Raw genomic sequence first — 27876 nt, 5'->3', positions numbered from 1 at the left:
TGTATACTTGACACTTGGGGATAACCCAGATCACTAGTTTGGCTTTTGCTCAATTTCAAAACCATATTAAAGCATGGACAAAGTGGGCAATTGCCTTGCACAATCTTGCAAGGGGTCTGGCCCCTGCTCACCCTTCACAAGCACGAACAGCGGACCATTGCACCAGAAGAGTTTGCCAAGGTGGGTGGGTGCTGCTTGTTCAAACACTTGACATTGCCTCTTCTGTTTCTCTCCTCTCTGCAGAGACAACTGTCCAGGTACCCAATACCTTGTCATAGTCTTGGTGGGCCCATCTTGTCTGATTTTAGGAATTGTCACACCTTGTTCTTCTCTTCCTTATTTATCCGGTTCTTAGCAACAACCTCCCATTTGATCTCAATTTCATCCTCTTTTATTATCTCTGATTGGTAGTCCAGGCTCCCAGTTCTGAGATAAATGTAGATTCTCACGCATACATTCTAGTGCTGTGAGACTACATACAAGTTGTAGGTACCTCACATCCTGACATTAGGTGTGAGACTGTCACCCACACCCTCTGCCCTGCCTCATTAAAAACAAATTAGGTTGAAAGTCCATGGGCGGTTGGGGTAAGACAGATGTTTTTGTTCAATTTGTTTAAATTAGCATAAGGTTACTTACCTTAATGTTTCCCAAACTGTTTGTCAGAGACTTTAAAATGTTCGGAAACATAATCAAAATTTTGTTGTTACTTTCTCAAGAAAGATTGGGTAGATTTGGTGGGGTGATGGCCTTGACACAGTTCTGAAGGGCATTAATTTACTACTGAACAAGGATGTAATGTGACACCTGAATGTAGAATACTTGGAGGCAATCACAAAAGGACCACAGTGAATAAATAGTGCTGTGTTAAAAAAAAAAGAGCAAATAAATACACTGATAATACAATGGGGTATGGCCTCTCTTGGGTGTGTCTGTCAAGTTTGTTCTTGAATTTTTGTCCTGAATTTTGACCTTTTGTCCTGAATTCTTTACAGTCCTGTTCAGAATTTGCCTCAATGCCAGGTGGTCACCATATGCATGCATATGACGTTGAAAACGTTAATTGGATTTGGAAGAGCCTTTATGGTTCAGCAAATTAACTCCCCAGATTAAATTGGCCCTGGTTTCGTTTACGTTCCCGAATTCCGATAGTTCCCTGTGGTATAATGGCATGACTAAGAGCTCTGCTGGTGTTAGTGTTCAGGCCTCCTCCTACTGCAGTACCAAGTTCGGGAAATATGACCAGTCCATCATGGCCGCCACGATTAGAAGCCGAGGTACTTACTGCTGCTGTCCCTTTTCTGTTTTCACGGTCACAGACTACCTATAACAGCGACTTAGCTGGTTCAACTATGGATGTGGCAGATACTGTGAGTGTTGCCTATAGCTATTGTCGCCCCTAATGTATAGCTGGCTGGGCTTGTTATTCTATCCTGACCCGTTACTCTCCGGGTTCGTCACGTCTGCCCCCCTCGTAAGATGGCGTCCCTCCGACTTCAGTAGAGGCCGGGTGGGCGTGGCCTGGCCCTTCCGGGATACCGTAGCACAACACCGAGCCGGCCTGGGCGCTGGGAGTTATACCGGGTCAGCTGTCCAGGGCTAGCAGGAGCCGGGCCGCTGCCTCCCTGGGTTCGGGGTCGGCGTCACGGTCTCAGCGGGGCACAGGAGCTGCGGGTGAACCGGCCGCTCCTTGCGACTAGAGGCGATGGAGAGACTGGCGGACAGCAGGCTGGAGACGAGCTGGTGAGACACGGTTCTGTCCGCATATCCTGCAGCTTTTAACATACCCCTCTTGGGTCTGTTGCCTCACACCTGCTTCCCCTCATGTACAGACTCCAACCCCCCCTTTAACCTGACACCCTTTCGTCTCGCCTCCCTCTTTCTGAGAGACTCAAACCTAACCCTCCTGCTCAGAGGCTCGCCCCTTATCACTGACAGCCTCTCCTCCCGGCAGCCTCTCCTCCTGACAGTATCCCCTCCCTTCTTGTTGTAATGGACCGTGCTGTTCTTGTGTTTGTTGAAACAGTTATTGATCAAGATTTATCACTTGAGTGTATCACCTCTAAAGAGAGCACCAAGCACATATGCTTTGCACCAGTATTTACTGTGCCGCTATGTGTCTGTCACACCTATCATTGACAGCCTCACTCCTATCACTGACAACCTTGCTTACTTTCACTGACAACCTCACCTCAGAATTGACTTGAGGCACATTAGATCGGTGCCTCCTATCTTTTTGCTTGAGGATGTGCCTCGACAAGAGCAGATATGTGCTTAAGACTCGTGAAACTGTTTCTCACCAGATATGAAAGATCACTGCATAACATGCACTGATGAAGTTCCTAGTGAGGAACGAGACGCGTTGGCTGGGTCTGCTTGAAATGAAATACAAATAAAGGAGAACATTGACAGAATTAGTGAAGTATTGTGTGAGTCATTTCCAAAGGAGTAACATCCTCAAATGATGTGATAAATTGTAATAGCTCAACATAGAGCATATAAATGGATCGACAAGTGATCTAGGATAAGTGACGGGCTCTCCTTTTGATTGACTTTTTTGTATATATGGTTAGCAGTTGCAACCTGAGGACTGGGCACGCTGATTATTAACCTGTTCTCGACTGCCTGTCTGGAGCTATATGGCAAATAAAATTTGTTTAAAGGAGTTTATGAAAAATCACTTTAAGGCACATAGTGGTACAGTGAATATTGGTGCAAAACAAATGTGCTCAGTGATCTCTTTTGAGGTGATACACTCAAGTGATACATTTTGATCAATAATTGTATCAATAAACACAAGAAAAAAACCGCCCAATACAGCAAGTTCTCAACAGTCATACAAAGTCTGTGTTTTTAAAGTTGACGTTTAGATCCCAATAAAAATAGTGAGATCCTCATCAGGACTATAGAGGTTACAAAGAGCCAGAGAGAGAGATTATGAAATGTAATGCAGTTGCTAAAGGAGAGGGGGGGGGGCCTTGTGACAATCTTCAAGGTCAGGGTGGCTGTCAATGGCCTGAACTCGAAATATGCTGGATATCCATAGGGGGCTTCAATCAGCCCACAGTGGGAAGTGCGCATTGGATATGGGTCTCAAGGTTCAGCGCTAGAGTCCTTCACTTTGCATGAGTCGGCTCAGAAATGGAGATGCACAGATAGTGCTGACTGACAGCATAGAGTTTTTTCGGGACAATGAGAACTCAAGGGTATCCATCATATTTCCAGCTCCTTGCTATCATGCATGAGAGCGCCTTCCGATACGTGAGTTCAGGATGTGCGCTGTACAAAAAGTATCAGATGTATTAAGGTGAAAAGCTTCTTTATGTTACAGAGATACATTTTCAAATGTTAAAGACACTATCATATTTTCACTTCATGTTTGTTGCATGGTTTAGATGCCAACTACTTTTGTGCGTGCACAAGCTCTTAGAGCCCAGCTAGACCCTTAGGTTGGCTCGGCTCTCCCTGCTAATTTGTTGGTTCACCACAGTGTGTTGCCGCAGCTCCTTTCTAGCTTGCACTTTCTTTGCCCCACTGTGGGTGATAATCTAAACTAGTCAGTAGTTTTAAATTGGTAGATACTGTTGATATTTAGTACATGCAGTATTTTAAAAACTGAAATAGTATCACCACTTCTCAGCAAAAGTGTAATATTTTTAATGTGAGGGTACCTACACTTCTCATTAGCAGTTAGGTACTTTGGGGCTGTAACTACCTCCACTTGCAAATTTCCATTGAAAACACTACTTCACCTTGCATAGTAGTCAATCACGTGGGCCCTCTGGTTGGTATTCATTCACATGCAGTGCTCTCCTAACCTGGCTTGAATTATTTTTCCTCTTTGTTGTAGTACACTGTTCACTTTCTCTGTTGCTCCTTGTGTCCCACTGCTTCTTTCTAGCTTTCATGCTCTTCTGTACCTTCTGTTGCTGTCACTTTATCAGGTGCCGCTGTCCATCACTGGTTGGAACACTACGAAGTGCTCTCTGTCCTCACTTGGTCTGTCACACAGTAAAGTATCAGTATCTCTGTGCACACTTCACTGCTGCCGGACCAATTATTGTAGGTGGGCACATGCTGTCTTGTGGGTATCGGTGCTAATACACGTCTGACACGATCTTTCTAATCTAATTCTATGTCGCAACAGTTGCCAACCACTAATAAATGCTTCCGTATTTGTGATTTGTTGCGAGTACACGCATGTCATAAGGACTTCCCATACTTGTTATGATTAGATTCTTTAGGGAGAAACAAGATCTTTGTGAAACTGGGAAGAAAATGGGGCTGGGATTGAGTTAATCAAAAAAGATAAATGAATGAACTGTTATGTCAAACAATATTACAATAAGTATTAGTTTAACATTTCCTACTGCTTGTACACTTAAAGAAAACAAGGGCAGATTTTCTGGAACTCTTTTTAAAAAGAAAAAAAGTCACTTTCCCAAGGCCCGTGGCACGATGGTCTGCCTGCTAACTTATATAAAACGTATGTGGACCTACTAATGCCAATATTAAAGGCAGTCTATCAAGAGGCAAGGAAGTTGGTATGCTGCCTCCCAAAATGCACGAGGCTAGGATTCTGGCTCTACTTAAACCTGGCAAGCCACCTGATCATTGTGATTCATTCAAACCCCTATTGCTGATCAACTGTGACGTTCAGATATTGGCAAAAATTCTTGCCAATCGACTGTCGCTGCTCGTGCCATTCCCAGTGAGACCTGATCAATCAGGCTTTGTTCCAGGAAGATCAACATCACGTAATTTGAGAACCCTGTTTGCTGTTCTGCAAGAAATCGACCCAGATCTGGCTGCAGTTTCGGTCTTTCTTGACACCACCAAAGCTTTCAGCTCTCTTGAGTGGGATTTTTTTTAATGGCTATACTCCGGCCAATGGGGATTCCACGCTCTTATTTGGCCTGGGTTGTTGTATTGTACACTCAACTGGTGTGAGGGTGCACATTAATGGCCTAACTTCTGACTCTGTACAGATTTCCAGAGGCATGAAGCAGGGCTGCCTGCTGTTTCCGTTGCTATTTGCGCTAGTGGTGGAGCCCTTAGCTGCAAGATTGCGCCAGTGGCACTGGGAATATGCTTTTGGATACCCATCTAGAAGTATCCTTGTATCGCTTTAAGCAAACAATATCACCCTATACCTTAGAAATCTGCAGGACAGCCTTAACAGGATATCGCAGGAGTTAGTGCATTTTGGCGAGCTGTATGGCATACAGGTTAACTGGGGGAAATCCCATATCTTCCCTTTGACAGCTACTATGCGACCCTTTGCCTCTGACTACTGTGAGAAAGTAGCCTCTGTCTAGCATGGTTACCCCCATTTCTGATCTGTTTGTCAGTGTGTTTGACTGTTTGTCAGTATGCTTGACTGTGTCAGTGGGATCCTGCTAACCAGGATCCCAGTGCTTATGCCCTCTCTTTTCCCAGATTTATAACTACATACTGGTAACCCAGTGTTTCATCCCAAATTGGCATACTGGTGCCCCCTTATAAGTCCCTAGTATATGGTACCCAGGGCATTGGGTTTCTAAGGGATCCCTATGGGCTGCAGCATTACTTTTTCCACCCATAGGGAGCCCATGCAACGGCTTCTACAGGACTGCCATTGCAGCCTGTGTGAAGTCGTGCATGCACCATTTCACAGCCATTTACACTGCACCAGGTCACTCATGAGTCACCCATATGTCAGGCCTTCCAACCCTGAAGGCTGGGTGCAAAGTACCTGTGTATGAGGGCACCCCTGCATTAGCAGAAGTTTCCCCCATGTCGTCCAGGACCATTTTTTCGGACTTCGTGAGTGCTGTGACACCATTTTACGTGTGCACTGGACATAGGTTAATACCTATGTCCAGCTTCATAATGGTAACTCTGAATATGGCCATGTAAGGTGTCTCACATCTGGGAATTGTACCCCAATACTGATTCTAGTATTGGTTTTACAATTTCATGCACTCTGGGGGCTCCACAGTGAACCCCCAGTACTGCCATACAGCCTTCTGAGGTTTTCCAGGGAGCCCCAGCTGCTGCCACCTCACAGACAGGTTTCTGTCCTCCTGTTGCTTGAGCAGCTCATGCCCAGGAAGGCAGAACAAAGCATTTCATTTGGGAGAGGGGTGTTACACCCTCTCCCTTTGGAAATAGGTATTACAGGCATGGGAGGGGTAGCCTCCCAGAGCCTCTGGAAATGCTTTGAAGGGCACAGATGGTGCCCTCCTTGCATAATCCAGTTTACATCAGTTCAGGGATCCCTCAGCCCTGGCTCTGGCACGAAACTGGACAAAGGACAGGGGAGTGACTACTCCCCTGTCCATCACCACCCCAGGGGTGGTGCCCAGAGCTCCTCCAGAGGGTCCCTGGATTTTGCCATCTTGGATTCCAAGGTGGTGGGGCACTCTGGGAGCAGCTGAGTGACCAGTGCCAGCAGGGGATGTCAGATCCCTCCCCTGAGAGGTGCTTACCTGTGTAGCTGACCGATCCCCCTTTCAAGGCTATTTAGGGTCTCTCCTGTGGGTGTTTCCTCAGATTCGGATCACAAGACTCCAACAGGAATATTCTGCCCCTTTCTCCCACAGGTTTTCAGGTCGAGGAATCCATCATTGGTGTTTTGCAGTCTCTTCTGGTTCTTCCATAATCTTCTGTCATGACTTCTTATGCGTTCTAGGAAACTTACTGTGATTTACTCCTGTTTGCCTGTGCTTTGGGGAGGGTTCTATGACTTCCCTTTGTCTTTTCTTACACTCCCAGCACCCCTTTACACACTACACTTGCCTAGGTGGGAAACCGACTTTCGCATTCCACTATTTTAGTATATGGTTTGTGTTCCCCTTACGCCCATTGCAACCTATTGTGATTTTCACTATTTGCACTGTTTTCTAACTGTTTTTACAGTTATTTCTGCATTCTAGTGTGTATATACTGTTTTTATATTACTTACATCCTAAGGGAGTATAGTCTCTAAGGTATTTTTGAAATTTGTGTCACCAAAATAAAATGTATGTCAGAATTCGACATAACTTAAAATCAGCTGTGCATCTTTCCCTGAGGAGCCCCCAAGACGGAATGTACTACACACACTGCTTCAAGCTGAGACACCACAACACCTGATTTCTCTCTTTAATATCACTGCGAAGATGGGGACAGCTCCTGGTGCGGAACAAGCACGAGCTGGCAGGCAAACTGACGTATACGTTGACCTTACAGACAAAGTGTGGGGCGACTGCGGCTCACACACGGGGAGAGTTGCTCCCAGCAGCCGGCTGTGTGTTATACACCATAGATTCTCCAGAGAGTGTATTATACCCCAGCGCAGCCATATCGCTACGGTCTGCGTGATGATGGTAAATGTATGCGGTGCAATATGGAGGGGGCGGACGTTCTACATCTTGAGGGGGCACATCTGCTCATATTGGGATATGGTGGAAGCTGCACTGTGAGAAATGACCACTGACGCCCTCGCACTCACTCCTCTACTGGCGTTGTTAGGATATACTGAGCAAGTTGAACTATGCTGTAGACGATCTGTTGCCCTCGAATTGTTACTGGTGAAGCTTACGATTGCTTGCAGAGGAAGGGCGCCTAAATTTGAAGAATGACTGTCTGACCAAATATACTGCTCAACTAGAGGTATATGCGGAAATGCTACAGTCGCAGTCTAGACCCAAAGATATCCGGGACCCCCTGCGCACATATTTGATTATACACCCACTAGACACTCCGCAGGCAAGAGTACAGATACCTGAGCATTCTGTATGAGCTACTGATGTGATGTTTGTCAAAAACACTATTGTGAAATACTGCAAGTGATTTGAGAAATGTATAATGTGTACTCAGGACTGCGAAAAGTCCCTCAATCGCTATGTATGTCTGTTGTCGACCACCCCAGACCAATGTCCGATGCAAGCCTTTATTATGATGCTGCACTATACAGTATATAGGTGTGCCTGAATAGTATTGCTTAAAATTACGTATACCTATGCATTCTGAGCACTGTGAATAGCTTCTGTGATTCTGACCAAGGTCTGCCCTTCTGTTTGGTATTGTTTTTTATTTTTGTAATGCTATCCAAAATAAAGAAATGAAGTAGATTAAAAGAAAAAAGATATGAGAAGAGGGCAGTAGTAAAGGAGGAGAACTCCCTGCAAAAGTGAGTGTTGCAGGGATTTCCTAGCAAAATAGAGGTCTAGGTAGGAAGAAACGAAATAGGGCAGCAGATTGGCACACTCTTCCCTCTGCTGTAAAAAGAAAACAAGACATCTTTGTGATCCCGTAAAAAAACAAATCTGCATGAAATGGGTTTACAAGGATAGATGACATCCTCAGAAAGCCATTCATCTTGAAAATCTGAGGAAACTGATCAGTGGAGATGTGTTTTTAGATCAGGTTTCCATAAGTACATTTTTCTTTATACAACCCAGTATAGAACCCTTACAAAGGCCCACAAAGCCAACTTCCTATATAAGCATCTAGGCGTCTGTACCTAAACATCCAAACTAGGGGTCTAAAGTCTGAAGTCTTCTTGGACTTGTTAAGCCTCTTGGTCTCAAAAAGCAGGTTTTGCCAATGTAGTAAAGCCGTTAGCAGTGTTCAAAAGGAAAATGACTAGTTACGAATGGATTTCTGATTTGCAACTTCCAAACTATGACATTATACTTAGCAGTAGGGAAAGGGTGGGTGAGATGGGTGCCCCTACCTCCCTTTCTTGTGATTCACAATGGCATGCTTCAGTGGTTTCTAACCACTGTCAAGGTCACAAATGATTAACGAGATACCAGAAACTCAAAGGACACAGGATCTGTTTGCAAAGGGGATGCTGTCCCTAAGAGACTTCTCCTACTTGTCAAATCAAACCAGCCAGCATTAGGGAGAGCAGTGGTTAAGGGGATGGGTAAAAGGCCAAATGCCCTCTGTGTCTCTGCCAATAATTCTATTTTTTTTATTGCAGCCCTTGTCCTTATAAAACAGTCAGTCTGCTTTTTTGACACTTGAACACATCAATGCAATGAACGGAGGTCTGCTGTCCCTTGCAGGCCTCCATCACTGTTTTTTTAAAGACCTGCAGAGTGATTCGCACGCTGGTAAAATCAATGTGGCTAGAGTTCACTGTGTTCTACTAAATGTCATTTTTGAACAGTGGAAGCCAGTACATCTATTGCAGAGCAAAATATTTTTCGTTCTCATTGCAGATGTGCAAAAATAGGATATGCAATCTGACAGTAGTACATTTATTCCGAGATTGGACTTGATTGCTAATGCCTATCTACATCGGTCTTTGTTTTTATTTTTAAACTGTATTAAAGAAACTTCATCTTTCCTGATACCTGTCCAGAACTAGAGAGTACTTTTTTTGACTTTGTTTTACAAAACTTAAGCAAACGTTTTAAAACATGATTCTCTTTGAATTACTTGTCCTGGTTTGTGATTTTCCCTAGACTTAAGGAGTGGCCTTCGGTACTTATAATACCCTAGGAGGCGTAACCTCTCTCTAGCTTCCTGCATCTCCTTTGCTTTCATTAAATTTTCAGATGCTGCTTCTTGGACATTTGTACCTAGAACACATGCTGCACAGCCCTTCCTGTTAGGAAGCTTTTGTGAGCCACTGCGCTGTTTGTAAGCCTTTACTTTTTCCAAGGTTCTCAGGATCTTGTTACAATATTCTCATTCTAGGCTTCCAAGGGTATGCTTGTTTAGTATTTTTGAAAACTGTCTCCTTTTTAATGGGAAGTGGATCGTGACCGTGCTCAAGCAGAGGGTCGTGGATACTAATCAGTTTTAGGGAAACTAAAATCTCCCTGGTTTGCAAATACAATCTTGAGCAACTGTACCTAGGATCCCCTGGTAGATAATGAATGTGTCGCATGTGAACTTGAGATGTGTTGGTAGGTGCTATTGGTGACAAGCTGTTTATGAGCAAGGAGATGGTACAAACCAGGAGACAGGACACGTAGTGAATGGAACAACAAATGGAGGTGCTTGTTTAAATTATCATAGCGTATCTCCCAATTGCCATGCCTCAATGTGAGTGCCGAGTGCCCCAGGTGAAATATTGGACATTTAAACCCTATTTGTGTTTTCATTGAAAAGTCAGACCTTCAGTTTTCTCTCACCTTGCTCCTATAATGTTTTGTTTTAAATTTGTATTGGCAGGTTTGAACAAGAGAGTACCGCTCACAATTTTGTGCCCTCCCTTAAACAGTATTTTAATTACCTTAACTAGTATATTTCTAAATAAAAATAATTAAGATGCAAACAGAATACATTTCATCATATTGCACGGTGCATCATGGTGAATCAATGTAAATGTAATGCACCTATCGATGCAAGGAAAAAGTTACAACTTTGTTTCGGCTTCTGAACTTCACTAAGGCTAGGTGTATCCAGTGGTGGCAAAAATCGATTTCTCTTTAGGAGAGCGTGTTGGATATTGTTTGAGGTGAGACAACTTATACTTTGGTCTAGAAAAATAAAGATTGCCGTTTCCTACTGCCTTCACCGAAGAGTAGTTGCCTTTTGTTAAAATGTCTGAAATCTTGGTCACGTCTGCCTTATCAAATCACTTCCATAACTTACCCCAATTATGAAGTGGTGGTTGTAGGAGGCTGGCCTGGCTTATAGTGGGTACCTGATGGTACTTACATCTTGTGCCAGGTCCAGTTATCCCTTTTTAGTAGATTACTAGTGTTCTAGCAGCTTAGGCTGTTAGAGGTAGCTATAGCAGAGCAGCTTAGGCTGAACTAGGAGACATGCAAAGCTCCTACTATACCTCTTATATCACTTAGCACTATATCATAAGAAAACACAATACTCAGAGTTAATAAAAAAAAGGTACTTTATTTTAGTGACAATATGTCAGAAAGTATCTCAGAGGATATACTCCCTTAGGAGGTAAGTAAAATACACAAAATATACACACAAACCAAAATCAGGTAAGTAAACAGTTAGAAAAGTAGTGCAAACACTGTAGAATACAAAAGGATGCAATAGGCCTAGAGGCAACACAAACCATATACTAAGAAAGTGGAATGCGTACCACTTAGGGACCCCAGGCCTAGTGTAGTGTGTAGAGCATTGATACTCAAAGTACGTCCCGGGGGCCGCATGCAGCCCTGCTGGCCTCTAATTGTGGCCCCCTGGTGAACAGCAGCACTTGGCTTCTGTTCACTTGACAAAGCAGAAAAATTCTGAAATGGGCCTACTTTATTTACACATTAAGTGGCCTAGACAACTTATTTGTAGGAACACGTTTAGTTTTAAAAGTATCTTGCACTAAAAGTAAAAATGTGGTAAACTGTCTGGAAACTTCAAAAGTGCATTTTATTAAAACACATGAGTGTTTTACCTTACTAGAATCAGATTATATCGCTGCATTGATGCATTTATTAGAAGTAATACTTTCAAACATGATCTTGGAAACATCCAGGCTGCCCCCATTCTGAAAACAATGCCACCAGTGAACCCAGAGGCAAGTAATTTGTCAGGTGCACCTTGTGTGTATCCTTGGTTGTTAGAGAATTGGAACAACATTATAGTTTATGAAATAAAACACAAGAGACTTTTTTTTGTATAGCACACATCCTAAACCTGTGTATTTCAAGGGGCTCTCATGTGGTATTGAAGTAAAAGGAGGCACATGAAATCAACCAATTGCCTAGGATCACAGTTAGGTCAAATGAGGAAGCAGGGACTGATGCTTAGTTTTCTGGTATCACATTTTGCAATTCAGCTACCAGATGAGTATCTTTTTCTCTGTTTGTTATTCATATCATGTATCTGCTTCACCCCCCCACCCACTTCCTATGCCCAGTTTTCATCACCCCGACTCTCGGCCTGCTGGCATCAGTAAGGCCCTCGGGCATGCCACAGACGGTATTTTGTGGCCCCCGGAGAAATGTTTGCGAGTACCCATGGTGTAGAGGGTCGCTGGCAGTGTAAGAAAACACTAAGGGTGTCCAAGATACCCCACCCCAAGACCCTGAAATGTAGGAGTAAAGTGACCCTACTTCTCCAGAAACACACTAAAGTTGTGATAGGAGATTCTGCAGAGACCACAACTGACTGCAAAGCACTGAAGATGGACTGCCCTGAAGACTGAGGACCTGCAAAGGAAGGGGACCAATTCCAAGAGTCACAAAAGTGCCCGGGGGGGGGCAGGAGCCCACTAAACCCCGGATGAAGGTGCAAAATGGCTGCCTCTGGGTGGAAGAAGCTGAAGATTCTGCAAAAACGGAAGATGCCAGGAACTTCTCCTTTGCACGGATGATGTCCCATGGCAGCTGGAGGATGCAGAGTTGTTTCCACGCAGAAAGACCACAAACAAGCCTTGCTAGCTGCAAAGGTCACGGTTGAAGAAAATGGGTGCGGCCCAGGAAGGACCAGGAGGTTGCCCCTTGGAGGAGGAGACAGAGGGGGTGCTCAGCAACACAAAGATCCCCCGCAGAAGCAGGCAGCACCCGCAGAAGAACTTGAGCACAGGTTTTAAGAAATCTGAGCACGGCGGTCATCTCAACACTACAAAGGAGGGTCCCACGAAGCCGGTGGTCAACTCAGCGAGTTGAGCAGTGCAGGACGGAGTGCTGGGGACCTGGGCTGTGCTGTGTTGTGCACGAAGGATTCCTTGCAAAAGTGCACAGAAGCCCTAGCAGCTGCAGTTCACGCAATACACAGAATTACTGTCTGGCGTGGGGAGGCAAGTACTTACCTCCACCAAATTTGGACAGATGGACCACTGGACTGTCGAGGTCACGTGGATCCAGCTCCTGTGCTCCAGGGACCATGCACGTCAAGGTGAGAGGGGGCCCAGAGGAACGGTGAAGCAGAAGTTTGGTGCCTGCGTTAGCAGGGGGAAGATTCCGTCGACCCACAGGAGATTTCTTCTTGGCTTCCAGTGCAGGGTGAAGGCGGACAGCCCTCAGAGCATGCACCATCAGGAAACAGTCAAGAAGGCCGGTAGGATTAGGCGCTACAATGTCGCTGATAGTCGTTGTAGGAGGCTGGCCTGGCTTGTAGTGGGTACCAGAGGAACTTACACCTTGTGCCAGGTCCAGTTATCCGTTATTAGTGTAGAAGAGGTGTTTCTAGCAGCTTAGGCTGATAGAAGGTAGCTATGGCAAAGCAGCTTAGGCTGAACTAGGAGACATGTAAAGCTCCTACTATACCACTGGTGTCATATGCACAATATCATAAGAAAACACAATATACAGATATACTAAAAATAAAGGTACTTTATTTTTATGACAATATGCCAAAAGTATCTCAGTGAGTACCCTCAGTATGAGGATGAGAAATATACCCAAGATATATGTACACAAACCAAAATTATGCAAGTAATAGTAAAAGGAAGTAATGCAAGCAATGTAAAGTTACAGTAGATTGCAATAGGTGCACATAGGTATAGGGGCAACACAAACCATATACTCCAAAAGTGGAATGCGAACCACGAATGGACCCCAAACCTATGTGAGCTTGTAGAGGGTCACTGGGACTGTAAGAAAACAGTGGGGGTTAGAAAAATAGCCCACCCCAAGACCCTGAAAGGTAGGTGTAAAGTGCACCTACAACCCCCAGAGAGCACAGAAGTCGTGATAGGGGGATTCTGCAGGAAGAACAAACACCAGCAATGCAACAACAGTGGATTTCCGGACCTGAGTACCTGTAAGACAAGGGGACCAAGTCCAAGAGTCGCAACAGTGTTGAGAGTGGGCAGGAGCCCAGGAAAGGTCAGCTGAGGGTGCAAGGAAGCTGCCACTGGATGGAAGAAGCTTGGTGTTCTGCAAGAACGAAGAGGACTAGGAGCTTCCCCTTTGGAGGATGGATGTCCCACGTTGTGAAGAAGCTTGCAGAGGTGTTCCCACGCAGAAAGACTGCAAACAAGCCTTGCTAGCTGCAAGGGTCACGGTTAGGGTTTTTGGATGCTGCTGTGGCCCAGGAGGGACCAGGATGTCGCCACTTGGATGAGGAGACAGAGGGGGCTCCCAGCAAGTCAGGGAGCCCTCACAGAAGCAGACAGCACCCGCAGAAGTACCTGAACAGGCACTTGGAAGAAGAGTGAACCGGAGTCCACGCGAAGTCACAAAAGGGAGTCCCACGACGCCGGAGGACAACTCAGAAGGTTGTGCACTGCAGGTTAGAGTGTCGGGGACCCAGGCTTGGCTGTGCACGAAGGAAATCCTGGAAGAGTGCACAGGAGCCGGAGCAGCTGCAAATCATGCGGTACCCAGCAATGCAGCCTTGTGTGGGGAGGCAAGGACTTACCTCCACCAAAGTTGGACTGAGGAGTCAGTGGACTGTGGGAGTCACTTAGACAGAGTTGCTGAGTTCCAGGGACCACGCTTGTCGTGCTGAGAGGAGACCCAGAGGACCGGTGCTGCAGTCTTTTGTGGCCTGCGGTTGCAGGGGGAAGATTCCGTCGACCCACTGGAGATTTCTTCAGAGCTCCTGGTGCAGAGAGGAGGCAGGCTACCCCCAGAGCATGCACCACCTGGAAACAGCTGAGAAAGCCGGCAGGATGAAGCGATACAAGGTTGCTAGTAGTCTTCTTGCTACTTTGTTGCGGTTTTGCAGGCGTCCTGAGCAGTCAGCGGTCGATCCATTGGCATAAGGTGAAGAGGGAGATGCAGAGGAACTCTGGTGAGCTCTTGCATTCGTTATCTGAAGAATTCCCCAAAGCAGAGACCCTAAATAGCCAGAAAAGGAGGTTTGGCTACCTAGGAAGGAGGATTGGCTACTAACAGAGATAAGAGCCTATCAGAAGGAGTCTCTGACGTCACCTGCTGTCACTGGCCACTCAGAGCAGTCCAGTGTGCCAGCAACACCTCTGAATCCAAGATGGCAGAGGTCTGGGGCACACTGGAGGAGCTCTGGGCAACTCGCCTGGGAGGTGCAGGTCAGGGGAGTGGTCACTCCCCTTTCCTTTGTCCAGTTTCGTGCCAGAGCAGGGCTGGGGGATCCCTGAACCGGTGTAGACTGGCTTATGCAGAGATGGGCACCATCTGTGCCCATCAAAGCATTTCCAGAGGCTGGGGGAGGCTACTCCTCCCCAGCCTCCACACCTATTTCCAAAGGGAGAGGGTGTTACACCCTCTCTCAGAGGAAATCCTTTGTTCTGCCTTCCTGGGCCAGGGCTGCCTGGACCCCAGGATGGCAGAAACCAGTCTGAGGGGTTGTCAGCAGCAGCAGCAGCAGCTGCAGTGGAAACCCTGGAAAGGCAATTTAGCAGTACTCGGGTTCTGTGCTAGAGACCTGTGGGATCATGGAATTGTCTCCCCAATGCCAGAATGGCATTGGGGTGATAATTCCATGATCTTAGACATGTTACATGGCAATGTTCGGAGTTACCATTGTGACGCTATACATAGGTAGTGACCTATGTATAGTGCACGCGTGTAATGGTGTCCCAGCACTCACAAAGTTCGGGGAATTTGCCCTTGACGATGTGGGGGCACCTTGGCTAGTGCCAGGGTGCCCTCACACTAAGTAACTTTGCACCCAACCTTCACCAGGTGAAGGTTAGACATATAGGTGACTAATAAGTTAATTAAGTGCAGTGGTAAATGGCTGTGAAATAACGTGGACGTTATTTCACTCAGTTTGCACTGGCAGGCCTGTGTAAGAATTGTCAGATCTCCCTATGGGTGGTAAAAGAAATGCTGCAGCCCATAGGGATCTCCTGGAACCCCAATACCCTGGGTACCTCAGTACCATATACTAGGGAATTATATGGGTGTACCACTATGCCAATGTGAATTGGTGAAATTGGTCACTAGCCTGTTAGTGACAATTTGGAAAGCAGAGAGAGCATAACCACTGAGGTTCTGGTTAGCAGAGCCTCAGTGAGACAGTTAGTCATCACACAGGGAACACATACAGGGCCATACTTATGAGCACTGGGGCCCTGCCTGGCAGGGTCCCAGTGACACATAGACTAAAACAACATATATACAGTGAAATATGGGGGTTAACATGCCAGGCAAGATGGTACTTTCCTACAGTCGTCTTGCTACTTTGTTGCAGTTTTGCAGGCGTCGTGGAGCAGTCAGCGGTTGATCTTTGGCAGAAGCCGAAGAGGGAGTGCAGAGGAACTCTGGTGAGCTCTTGCATTCGTTATCTGATGAGAGACCCTAAATAGCCCTGAGGAGGATTGGCCACATAGTCAGGTAAGCATCTATCAGGAGGAGTCTCTGAGTCACCTGTTGGCACTGGCCACTTGGAGGTCTCCATTGTGCCCTCACACCTCTGTGTTCAAGATGGCAGAGGTCTGGGGCACACTGGAGGAGCTCTGGGCACCATCCCTGGGGTGGTGATGGACAGGGGAGTGGTCACTCCCCTTTCCTTTGTTCAGTTTTGCGCCAGAGCAGGGCTGGGGGATCCCTGAACCGGTGTAGACTGTCTTATGCAAGGAGGGCAACATCTGTGCCCTTCAAAGCATTCTCAGAGGCCAGGAGAAGCTACTCCTCTCAGGCCCTTAACACCTATTTCCAAAGGGAGAGGGTGTAACACCCTCTCTCAGAAGAAATCCTTTGTTCTGCCTTCCTGGGAGTGGGCTGCCCAGACCCCAGAAGCCTGTCTGTGGGTTGGCAGCACCGGTAGCTGCAGTGAAAACCCCAGAGAGCTGGTTTGGCAGTACCCGGGGTCCATGCTGGAGCCCTGGGGATGCATGGGATTGGCACCCCAATCCCAGATTTGGCATGGGGGACAATTCCATGATCTTAGACATGTTACATGGCCATATTCAGAGTTACCATTGTCAAGCTACACATAGGTATTGACCTATATGTAGTGCACGCATGTAATGGTGACCCCGCACTCACAAAGTCCGGGGAATTTGCCCTGAACAATGTCGGGGCACCTTGGCTAGTGCCAGGGTGCCCTCAAACTTAGTAACTTCGCACCCAACCTTCACCAAGTGAGGGTTAGACATATAGGTGGCTTATAAGTTTCTTATGTGCAGTGAAAAATGGCTGTGAAATAATGTGGACGTTATTTCACTCAGGCTGCAGTGACAGTCCTGTGTAAGAATGGTCCGAGCTCCCTATGGGTGGAGAAAGCAATGCTGCAGCCCATAGGGATCTCCTGGAACCCCAGTACCCTGGGTGCCTAGGTACCATATACTAGGGAATTATAAGGGTGTTCCAGTGTGCCAATCAGAATTGGTAAACAAATGGTCACTAGCCTGCAGTGACAATTTTAAAGTCAGAGAGAGCATAAGCACTGAGGTTCTGATTAGCAGAGCCTCAGTGACCCAGTTAGGCACTTCACAGGGAACACATATAGGCCACAAACTTATGAGCACTGGGGTCCTGGCTAGCAGGGTCCCAGTGAGACATATAAAGCACACTGACAAATAGGGTTTTCACTATAAGCACTGGGGTCCTGGCTAGCAGGATCCCAGTGAGACAGTAAAAACACCCTGACATATACTCACAAATATGCCAGAAGTGGGGGTAACAATGCTAGAAAGAGGCTACCTTCCTACAGGGGTAGAAGCTTGACTTCAGGCTAAGTTCCAGCCACTATCCTTTCCCCGATATACTACCACATGGCACAGAGACAACCAGCTTGGTCTTTTATGATTATATCCTGAAAATAGATATGGCAGCCATGTCCTGCACGTAGTGCTTGCCTCATTGGTTGCAGCTCACACCATTTACCATCACACTCTTGCATAATGTCTTTGAATGCTGACATATCCACTTTCTCTGTGGCCTGGTTTGATTACATTTTGGAAGGGTGTTCTCAGGTGGTTAGCCTTGGTCCATTCATCTCCAAAGAGGAAATAATTGTGTCATAATGTGGTGGTCTCCCTAATCCCCTCTCCTATTTAATGAATATCTGGCACCCTTTTTTACTTTCTGACTATCTTTCTTCTGACTTGTCAATCCCACACCATTGATATCCATTTAAAGTCGCATCTTAGCCCAGCATTTTATATTCTGTTGTCATTTGTTCAATTTTGTGTAGGTAATTATGGACTTGAGATGAGCTCAGTTAACTGAAACAAAAATGTACTTCATTACTTGGCCTTAAAGGCTCTTCTGCTCTTACCCTGATCATTTCCTCGGTCCCTGTGGGCAAAAGCATCCCATCAATCAAGTAATTAAGAACATGGCCTAATCTTCAACGCTAATATGTTCCTGAAGTGACCGGTCAAATTTGTATTTTGCAATTGATACTTTTGAGTAAAAAAATCTCATTCTGTCATTGAACATGGTGTATGCTCATAGATGGACCTTGGTGTTGCTCTTTAAGGCATTTTTCTTTAGTTCTAATCCACAAACCTTAGCCAGCACAAGACGTTGAGGGCAGACTTGTGTGTGGCTTGAAGAATTCCTTGCTGTGCTAATAGCTGTTTTCCATGCAGCATCCATTTTCCTAGCAATGCTAAATATCAAGCACTGGTAAAGCCAATAGGGATTATTTTTTTTTATTTTTTTTACTAACAGCATTCACTTTAGCATCTCCTGCAGAAGCTGCATTGTATGATGTAACTTATTTGCTGCATTTTCTGTATCACATGAAAATAACAAACCACGTGACTGGTATGCTGACGGCTCTTATTTTTCCTATTAAATCCTCAACATACATATAGGCCCTCTCGTCCCTGACTGCTGCCATTCATCACATTACTTGGCAAGGATGCCCACAGTGTGCCAGTAATTTGCACCATTTTGACGTGGCTGTGAGTGACAGTAACAGTGAGGAGCAGATAGGCTGGAAGATACAGCCACCTATAAGGTGCTGCAAGGGTTCAGATTGTGCCAGCCATCACAACTGCATAGTGCAGACAGGGCGACATTCAAACAGCTAATGAGGCACACTTGCGTTGAGTAACTCTCACTGAGAGGCTTTTAGAGTAGCTTTCTTCATTGTTTCCCACATTTATCTCTTGAGGGGGCAGTTTAGATACTGTAAAAGAGATGATTACTGTAGGAAAGTACCATCTTGCCTGGCATGTTACCCCCATTTTCACTGTATATATGTTGTTTTAGTTGTATGTGTCACTGGGACCCTGCCAGCCAGGGCCCCAATGCTCATAAGTGTGCCTGAATGTGTTACCTGTGTTATGACTAACTGTCTCACTGAGGCTCTGCTAATCAGAACCTCAGTGGTTATGCTCTCTCATTTCTTTCAAATTGTCACTAACAGGCTAGTGACCAATTTTACCAATTTACATTAGCATACTGGAACACCCTTATAATTCCCTAGTATATGGTACTGAGGTACCCAGGGTATTGGGGTTCCAGGAGATCCCTATGGGTGCAGCATTTCTTTTGCCACCCATAGGGAGCTCTGACAATTCTTACACAGGCCTGCCACTGCAGCCTGAGTGAAATAACGTCCACGTTATTTCACAGCCGTTTTACACTGCACTTAAGTAACTTATAAGTCACCTATATGTCTAACCTTTACCTGGTAAAGGTTGGGTGCTAAGTTACTTAGTGTGTGGGCACCCTGGCACTAGCCAAGGTGCCCCCACATTGTTCAGGGCCAATTCCCCGGACTTTGTGAGTGCGGGGACACCATTACACACGTTCACTACATATAGGTCACTACCTATATGTAGCTTCACAATGGTAACTCCGAATATGGCCATGTAACATGTCTATGATCATGGAATTGCCCCCTCTATACCATCCTGGCATAGTTGGCACAATCCCATGATCCCACGGGTCTCTAGCACAGACCCTGGCACTGCCAAACTGCCTTTCCCGGGGTTTCACTGCAGCTGCTGCTAACCCCTCAGACAGGTTTCTGCCCTCCTGGGGTCCAGCCAGGCCTGGCCCAGGAAGGCAGAACAAAGGACTTCCTCAGAGAGAGGGTGTTACACCCTCTCCCTTTGGAAAATGGTGTTAGGGCTGGGGAGGAGTAGCCTCCCCCAGCCTCTGGAAATGCTTTCATGGGCACAGATGGTGCCCATTTCTGCATAAGCCAGTCTACACCGGTTCAGGGACCCCTTAGCCCCTGCTCTGGCGCGAAACTGGACAAAGGAAAGGGGAGTGACCACTCCCCTGACCAGCACCTCCCCTGGGAGGTGCCCAGAGCTCCTCCAGTGTGCTCCATACCTCTGCCATCTTGGAAACAGAGGTGCTGCTGGCACACTGGACTGCTCTGAGTGGCCAGTGCCAGCAGGTGACGTCAGAGACTCCTTGTGATAGGCTCCTTCAGGTGTTGCTAGCCTATCCTCTCTCCTAAGTAGCCAACCCCTCTTTTCTGGCTATTTAGGGTCTCTGTCTTTGGGGATTCCTTAGATAACGAATGCAAGAGCTCATCCGAGTTCCTCTGCATCTCTCTCTTCACCTTCTGCCAAGGAATCAACTGCTGACCGCGCTGGAAGCCTGCAAAACTGCAACAAAGTAGCAAAGACGACTACTGCAACTCTGTAATGCTGATCCTGCCACCTTCTCGACTGCTTTCCTGGTGTGTACATGCTGTGGGGGTAGTCTGCCTCCTCTCTGCACTAGAAGCTCCGAAGAAATCTCCTGTGGGTCGACGGAATCGTCCCCCTGCAACCGCAGGCACCAAAGAACTGCATCACTGGTACCCTGGGTCTCCTCTCAGCACGACGAGCGAGGTCCCTTGAATCCAGCAACTCAGTCCAAGTGACTCCCACAGTCCAGTGACTCTTCAGTCCAAGTTTGGTGGAGGTAAGTCCTTGCCTCCCCACGCCAGACTGCATTGCTGGGAACCGCGACTTTTGCAGCTACTCCGGCCTCCGTGCACTTCCGGCGGAAATCCTTTGTGCACAGTCCAGCCTGGGTCCACGGCACTCTAACCTGCATTGCACGACCTCCTAAGTTGTTCTCCGGCGACGTGGGACTCCTTTGTGCGACTTCGGGTGAGCACCATTTCACTCCACTTCGTAGTGCCTGTTCCGGCACTTCTGCGGGTGCTGCCTGCTTCTGAGAGGGCTCCTTGTCTTGCTCGACGCCCCCTCTGTCCCCAGACGCAATTGGCGACATCCTGGTCCCTCCTGGGCCACAGCAGCATCCAGAAACCCAAACCGCACGATTTGCAGCTAGCAAGGCTTGTTGGCAGTCTTTCTTCAGGAAAACACTTCTGCACGACTCTCCACGGCGTGAGGGATCCGTCCTCCAAAGGGGAAGTTCCTAGCCCTTGTCGTTTCTGCAGAATCTTCAGCTTCTACTGTCCAGTAGCAGCTTCTTTGCACCCACAGCTGGCATTTCCTGGGCACCTGCCCATCTCCGACTTGCTTGTGACTTTTGGACTTGGTCCCCTTGTTCCACAGGTACCCTCGTTTGGAAATCCATCGTTGTTGCATTGCTGATTTGTGTCTTTCCTGCAGAATTCCCCTATCACGACTTCTATGTCCTTTGGGGAACTTTAGTGCACTTTGCACTCACTTTTTAGGGTCTTGGGGTGGGCTATTTTTCTAACCCTAACTGTTTTCTTACAGTCCCAGCGACCCTCTACAAGGTCACATAGGTTTGGGGTCCATTCGATGTTCGCATTCCACTTTTGGAGTATATGGTTTGTGTTGCCCCTATCCCTATGTGTCCCCATTGCATCCTATTGTAACTATACATTGTTTGCACTGTTTTCTAATACTATTACTGCATATTTTGGCATTGTGTACATATATCTTGTGTATATTTGCTATCCTCATACTGAGGGTACTCACTGAGATACTTTTGGCATATTGTCATAAAAATAAAGTACCTTTATTTTTAGTATATCTGTGTATTGTGTTTTCTTATGATATTGTGCATATGACACTAGTGGTACTGTAGGAGCTTCACTCGTCTCCTAGTTCAGCCTAAGCTGCTCTGCTAAGCTACCATTATCTATCAGCCTAAGCTGCTAGACACCCTATACACTAATAAGGGATAACTGGGCCTGGTGCAAGGTGTAAGTACCCCTTGGTACTCACTACAAGCCAGTCCAGCCTCCTACAATTACCCTCCCCCCCCCTACATAACTATCTCACCTGTACGCTCCTGATACACCTTTCTCAGTCATTTCTTTCCTCGTTTGATAAGATCACCTCTGAAGTTTTACAAATAATAAGAGAGCCGTAAGTTCACTCGGAAGACTCTATCTCGATTATTGTGATGATAGATGCAGACTCTCCGATTGGGTTAATTACCAGACAGCATATTTTGTTACCCAAGGAGCTCGTTGGTTTCTGATAATCCAATGAAACCCCTTCCGTAGATCCAAATTAACCTCTGCTCTTCTTCTTTTCCTATTTTGACAATTTTAACTATGGACCAATACTATGTTACCCACTGGGAGCAGATTGTAATGTACACCTAGAGTGCCAAGACATGTTGACAAAAACTGTCTTCTCCCATGTACAAATCTAGTGTTTTATCTCTAAGGAACAACAAAAAACAAACTAATAAACCTGCCTTCTGTTGAAGATATTGGGCCAAGAAAGGTATGTCTTGCTAAAGATTTGCATCAAGACTCCGATCCCCTAACCTTTGCCACCTTGCAGTCTAACTTTTCATTATCCAACTTGGATTTTTACAACTATGAAACTCTTTATATTTTGGCCCGCCGAAGAATACAACCCTGGTGACATGTTTACATAATGGCTTTCAGATGGCCAAACTGCTTGACACATATAAATATACCTATATAGGGAAAGGAAATAGCAAAACCTCTCTTCCCATCCAAACTAAATGTGCCAATTACTTTGAGGATCTAGAAAGAGATCCCCCTCAACAGTTACTTGGACACATTTTAGCTTTCAATCACAGACTCATAAGACTATTCCATCGCTTACTGAAACCAAACTCTTTGCAATACAGCTATTATATTGGACTCCAGATACATCCTTTAGAATTAAAACTAATTGATACAAGCCTATGCTGGACTTGCAGAGACGTTTGAGGGGACTTAGAGCATATGTTCTTCAAATGTAAATGGACCACACTGCTATGGGAACAGATAACCAACCATCTATAACACAAAATTCGTTTTAGGTTTCCCAACAATAGTTTTAGGGCCTCAAGCTGCCACTTCCATCTTAACCCAGTCGGATACAGACTTTGCCTTAAAGGGACTCTAACACGGATTGTGATCAAAGTTAATCTCATAGACTGGAAGTTTGCTAACCACCTCTCCTTTCACACATGGTGGGCCTGGGTTGCACATCTTGGAAGTACTTGCTGTTACCAAATTAAACTTCCACACCACCCTAATATTGCCCAGAACCTTTTGGAGCACACTAGAGAATTTTATACAAAGGCCAAAATTAATACTATTAGAGTAGTTATCCCATCTTTACAATCTTATCTCTTAATCTTAACACATGGTGTCTGCCCTCTTTGCTTTTATTGAGCACATCCTTTCCTACTCTCTGACCACCTTATTATTTTCCAGTGCACTGGTATTTGTTTGTATTGAATGCAATATCTACTTTCAAAGATCAAATTTGTTAATCTCTTCTACCTTTAACAAAGGGTTTACTCTGTGCTATTTGTAACATTACACATTTCCATAGTACGTTATAAGTGATTTTATTCAAACTTAATGTGTAATGATTATACTATTTTTCATTCTCAATCGAGCATCAGAATCTATAAACTGGATCATGTTTATTCTTTTTTTCACTCTATAAAATTTCAATACACTCTTACCAAAGAGGAAAAAAAGAGTTGCTGGTTGCTCACTAGGATACTGACGTCGGCTACAGTAATTTTGAGGCATGTGTTTTCCTTGCGTTATACTTAACCATTGAACAAATTAATATTTTCTATTAGAACTAAATAAAAGCACGCCAGCAAAGATAAGGCTATTGGCAACATTAGCTTTTCATTGCTCAACATGTTTACATTCTGGTGTTCAGCACTGTTGGGACATGGGGCACAGGAAAAAAACTGGACTTGGGTACTCCAGACCAAAATATGCAGTTATCTAAGAAAACTTTCTGTCCATGCGTATTTAAAGAGTGATAACATGTTTAAAATAGCCCCCTCGGAAGGTTAAACTAAACACTGCTCTAGGAAGCTTTACTGTGTCACAGACACAGCAGTCATGTTATGCAACTAAGTTCTGTCCTTGCTTTATGTGAAGAAAAAAAACGAATATGTTTTACTTCCACGGGCATTTCATACTTTAGAAAAACTATTCACTGAAAAAGCACCCTGTCAGTAAAGGGTAAATGCTATTGTTGAAAAAAGCAGTGTTCTTTTAATTTCCAACGCATTCACAGTCACCTTTGAAGACTTGCACATGCTTTATCATAAATTATGAAGTGTGTAGTCAGTACTTGAAAGTAATCTTAAAACCTGCATGCTTGGTACGCCATGTTTGGTACAATCCATGGGAGTTACTCTAAAGGTGTCTTCGAAAGGAGCTCTGCGAAATGAGAGAGCTGAGGAGTAGCCGGGCAGGCAGATGCAGAAACACGTGTGCTGAGCTCTGAACTGACAGGGACGGATTTTCAGACTGCACCTGTATGTAGTACGCCTTGTGAAATATACCACAAAATGTAACTTCTGCTTATACTTTAGATGTATGAAGTTTTTTGCCTCGATTGTGGAGTCTTAGCACAAGTCAATATAGTTTTAATAGTAAAAGTTGGCATGACCGTGAGTGGGAAAAGGGTCAGACTTACTGGTAAGAGGATGGGATTAGGGAGGAGTAAGCGGGATGTAGGGAGGGTCAAGTAGTGGTTTAGGGAGGGGTGTCACCCACACAAGAGTTAGCCAATTTCAGTACCGTGGGGGTGTAGATATGTAACTTACACTTTTGTAGTAGGCTTACACTCAGAGTTTGTGAACACTGAAAGTACTAAACTTACTATAAAGTGTAAACTTAGAAGTGTAACTTACCTTTGTGAATCAGGCCCAGAGCGTTCCCAGCCACGCTGTGGAGCCACCTGGTGGGGTGAGCCCTTGTGGTCATTAGCCTCTCTCCTACTCAAAGCACCAGTGCAGCAACAAGCAGCAGCAATATTTAAATAACAAGCATTTGCAATGCAACGGGTCTCGCATTTCTCCGAGTTAGAGCTATTAGCAGTTGTAAACTCCCAACCTGACTTTTCTTGCCACATTAAATAGAAAAAAAGAGCGTGATTGCGCTGCTACAGTTCACTCATAGTGAAACCTATTGGCAAAAATGCAATTATCCATGTAACCGGCAAAAGTGTAATTAACTATGTAACGGGGTCGATGTCATGCAAAGCGCTCGACTTCTGCCAAGCGAGATCGCGCTGCAAAAAAAAAAAAATAGTTCACAAACCGGATGGAAAACAGTGAGCCTTGTATGTTGGTCGCTGCGCTCGAGGAGAGCTTACCACCACCGTAAAAGGCATGACGTATGCATGCCTTCCACTAATGAAAGCAAGCAGATTTTAAAAGGCAAGCCCACGAACCAATGACAGACACTGACATGAAATGGACGGGGCTCCGAGTCCTTTTCTAACTACTAAAGCGTCTCGCGTGTGTAGGCTTGACCCTAAAAAAGGCTGAGAGGAGATGACGCAAATCAAGATATTGTATTGTCAACTCAAACTCTGTTTGAAAGAAAATAACTACTTAAATTATTGGAAAAATGTAACTGCCTGTAAAATGTAGTGAGAAGTCCATCCAGTTAATTGCATTGGATACCAAATGTACATCAACAACAGCGAATTAATGACAGGTGCTGATCGAAAGCTCTCTCACTTTATATACTTCTTCTGATCCTTTTTGTACATTTGTTCATGAATTGATGGCAGTAACTCCCACACCAGACAGCTAGAGGCGTCTGCAGCAAGACCTAACAGAGCACTTCCCCTCGCTCTTCCAGTTCCCAAGTGCTTACCCATTGAGCCAAGATGCTTAGCATGTCTGGCATGCACTTCTTAATGATTTTAATTATGAGACTCAGAATCTTAGATGAATCTTGACTGCATTATAGCAAGAGCAATTTACGGTTCAACAACCCTCTTGTTCGCAACACCGGAAACACACAAAAATATGAATTTAGTGGATTAAACTTCCTGCATATCCTCCCCTTATCATATCCTTATACACCGGTTTCCCTAGACTTGCATTTTCTTTTTGCCTTGCATTTATTTTTTCTTCCACTGGAGGTTTCTTGATGCTGCTCAGTGATATGTAACCCACAGGGAACAATTCTGCACTTTTTGCTTCTAGAAAATTATGGTTATTGAGCAACTGCTCTATTCTTCTTCCTGTATATCTAACAATCTAGATACTTCTGTCCGCCTCACAAATTTGGATTACATATTCTGTTTAATCTGTTTATACGTGTCAAATATACAGTTTTAAATATAATTACCTCTATCTTTATCCAAATGACGCACAGTGTTTTGAAACCCTCATAAGTAAAATCTTGCAAATGTTGTTCCCTCAAATGTCATGTTCTACACTTTTGTCAGGCCTGTGTCTACCCAGCTGAATTGTGTTTCTGGAATCTCCATGTTATCCGATATGTTATAATGTGCCCTGAAATGTAAATAAGTAAAGTCTGTGCTATACTTCTGAAGTATGATTAAAAGAAATATGACTTCTGTCTCTCTTGCAGACTGTCGAGATTGTTGCCACTAGCTATGTGCCTAGAAACTTCACTAACTCTCTGTGGCAGGTTTTACACTATGATCTTATTGTGGGAGACATTTTACAGTACAAATAGCAAACAATAAAAACTCCCTTCTGTTGGGGCTCTGTCATATTTCAGGTGGGGGGAAGCAACATGGAGGGTGCGTGTGGGGAGGGAAGCAACATCAAGAACGTGGCTGGCAGAAGCAGTATGGGGAAAGCAACACAGGCTAGAGACAGATATGTGAAGCTGTTTGGAAGGATCTTGTGGGCGAGAAAGCAACATGATGGGGAGACCCACATGAGGGCGAGCACAACACAGAGGAAGTTTGTAGGAGGCTGGACTGGCTTGTAGTGAGTACCTAGGGGTACTTGCACCTTGCACCAGGCCCAGTTAGCCCTTATTAGTGTATAGGGTGTCTAGCAGCATAGGCTGATAGATAATGGTAGCTTAGCAGAGCAGCTTAGGCTGAACTAGGAAACGTGTGAAGCTACTACAGTACCACTTAGTGTCATATGCACAATATCATAAGAAAACACAATACACAGTTCTACTAAAAATAAAGGTACTTTATTTTTATGACAATATGCCAAAGTATCTCAGAGTGTACCCTCAGAGAGAGGATAGGAAATATACACAAGATATATATACACAATATCAAAAATATGCAGTATAGTCTTAGAAAACAGTGCAAACAATGTATAGTTACAATAGGATGCAATGGGGACACATAGGGATAGGGGCAACACAAACCATATACTCCAAAAGTGGAATGTGAACCACGAATGGACCCCAAACTTATGTGACCTTGTAGAGGGTCGCTGGGACTATTAGAAAATAGTGAGGGTTAGAAAAATAGCCCACCCCAAGACCCTGAAAAGTGAGTGCAAAGTGCACTAAAGTTCCCCTAAGGACAAAGAAGTCGTGTTAGAGGAATAAGGCAGGAAAGACACAAACCAACAATGCAACAACGCTGGATTTCCAATCTGGGGTACCTGTGGAACAAGGGGACCAAGTCCAAAAGTCACAAGCAAGTCGGAGATGGGCAGATGCCCAGGAAATGCCAGCTGCGGGCGCACAGAAGCTTCTACTGGACAGAAGAAGCTGCGGTTTCTGCAGGAACGCAAAGGGCTAGAGACTTCCCCTTTGGAGGACGGATCCCTCTCGCCTTGTAGAGTCGTGCAGAAGTGTTTTCCCGCTGAAAGAACGCCAACAAGCCTTGCTAGCTGCAAATCGTGCGGTTAGCGTTTTTGGATGCTGCTGTGGCCCAGGAGGGACCAGGAGGTCGCAAATTGGACCAGGAGGTAGAGGGGACGTCGAGCAAGACAAGGAGCCCTCTTAGCAGCAGGTAGCACC

At 45.3% G+C, this 27876-nt stretch overlaps 1 protein-coding gene across 2 annotated transcripts in view; it reads left to right on the top strand.

Moving 5' to 3' along the window:
- The first annotated feature begins 1317 nt into the window (after positions 1-1317).
- The window catches only part of BTBD9 (BTB domain containing 9), a 523844-nt gene continuing 497285 nt past the window's right edge, over positions 1318-27876 (top strand). For both annotated transcript variants that reach the window (XM_069236325.1, XM_069236324.1), the window contains exon 1: positions 1318-1743. The gene's annotated coding sequence lies outside the window, so the exon portion shown is untranslated. The remainder of the gene's footprint in view (positions 1744-27876) is intronic.

This window comes from Pleurodeles waltl, chromosome 5, assembly GCF_031143425.1.
Source record: "Pleurodeles waltl isolate 20211129_DDA chromosome 5, aPleWal1.hap1.20221129, whole genome shotgun sequence".
Taxonomy (NCBI): Eukaryota; Metazoa; Chordata; class Amphibia; order Caudata; family Salamandridae; genus Pleurodeles; species Pleurodeles waltl.
The sequence above is the reverse complement of the archived record's forward strand: the minus strand, read 5'-3'. Positions and strand labels throughout refer to the sequence as shown.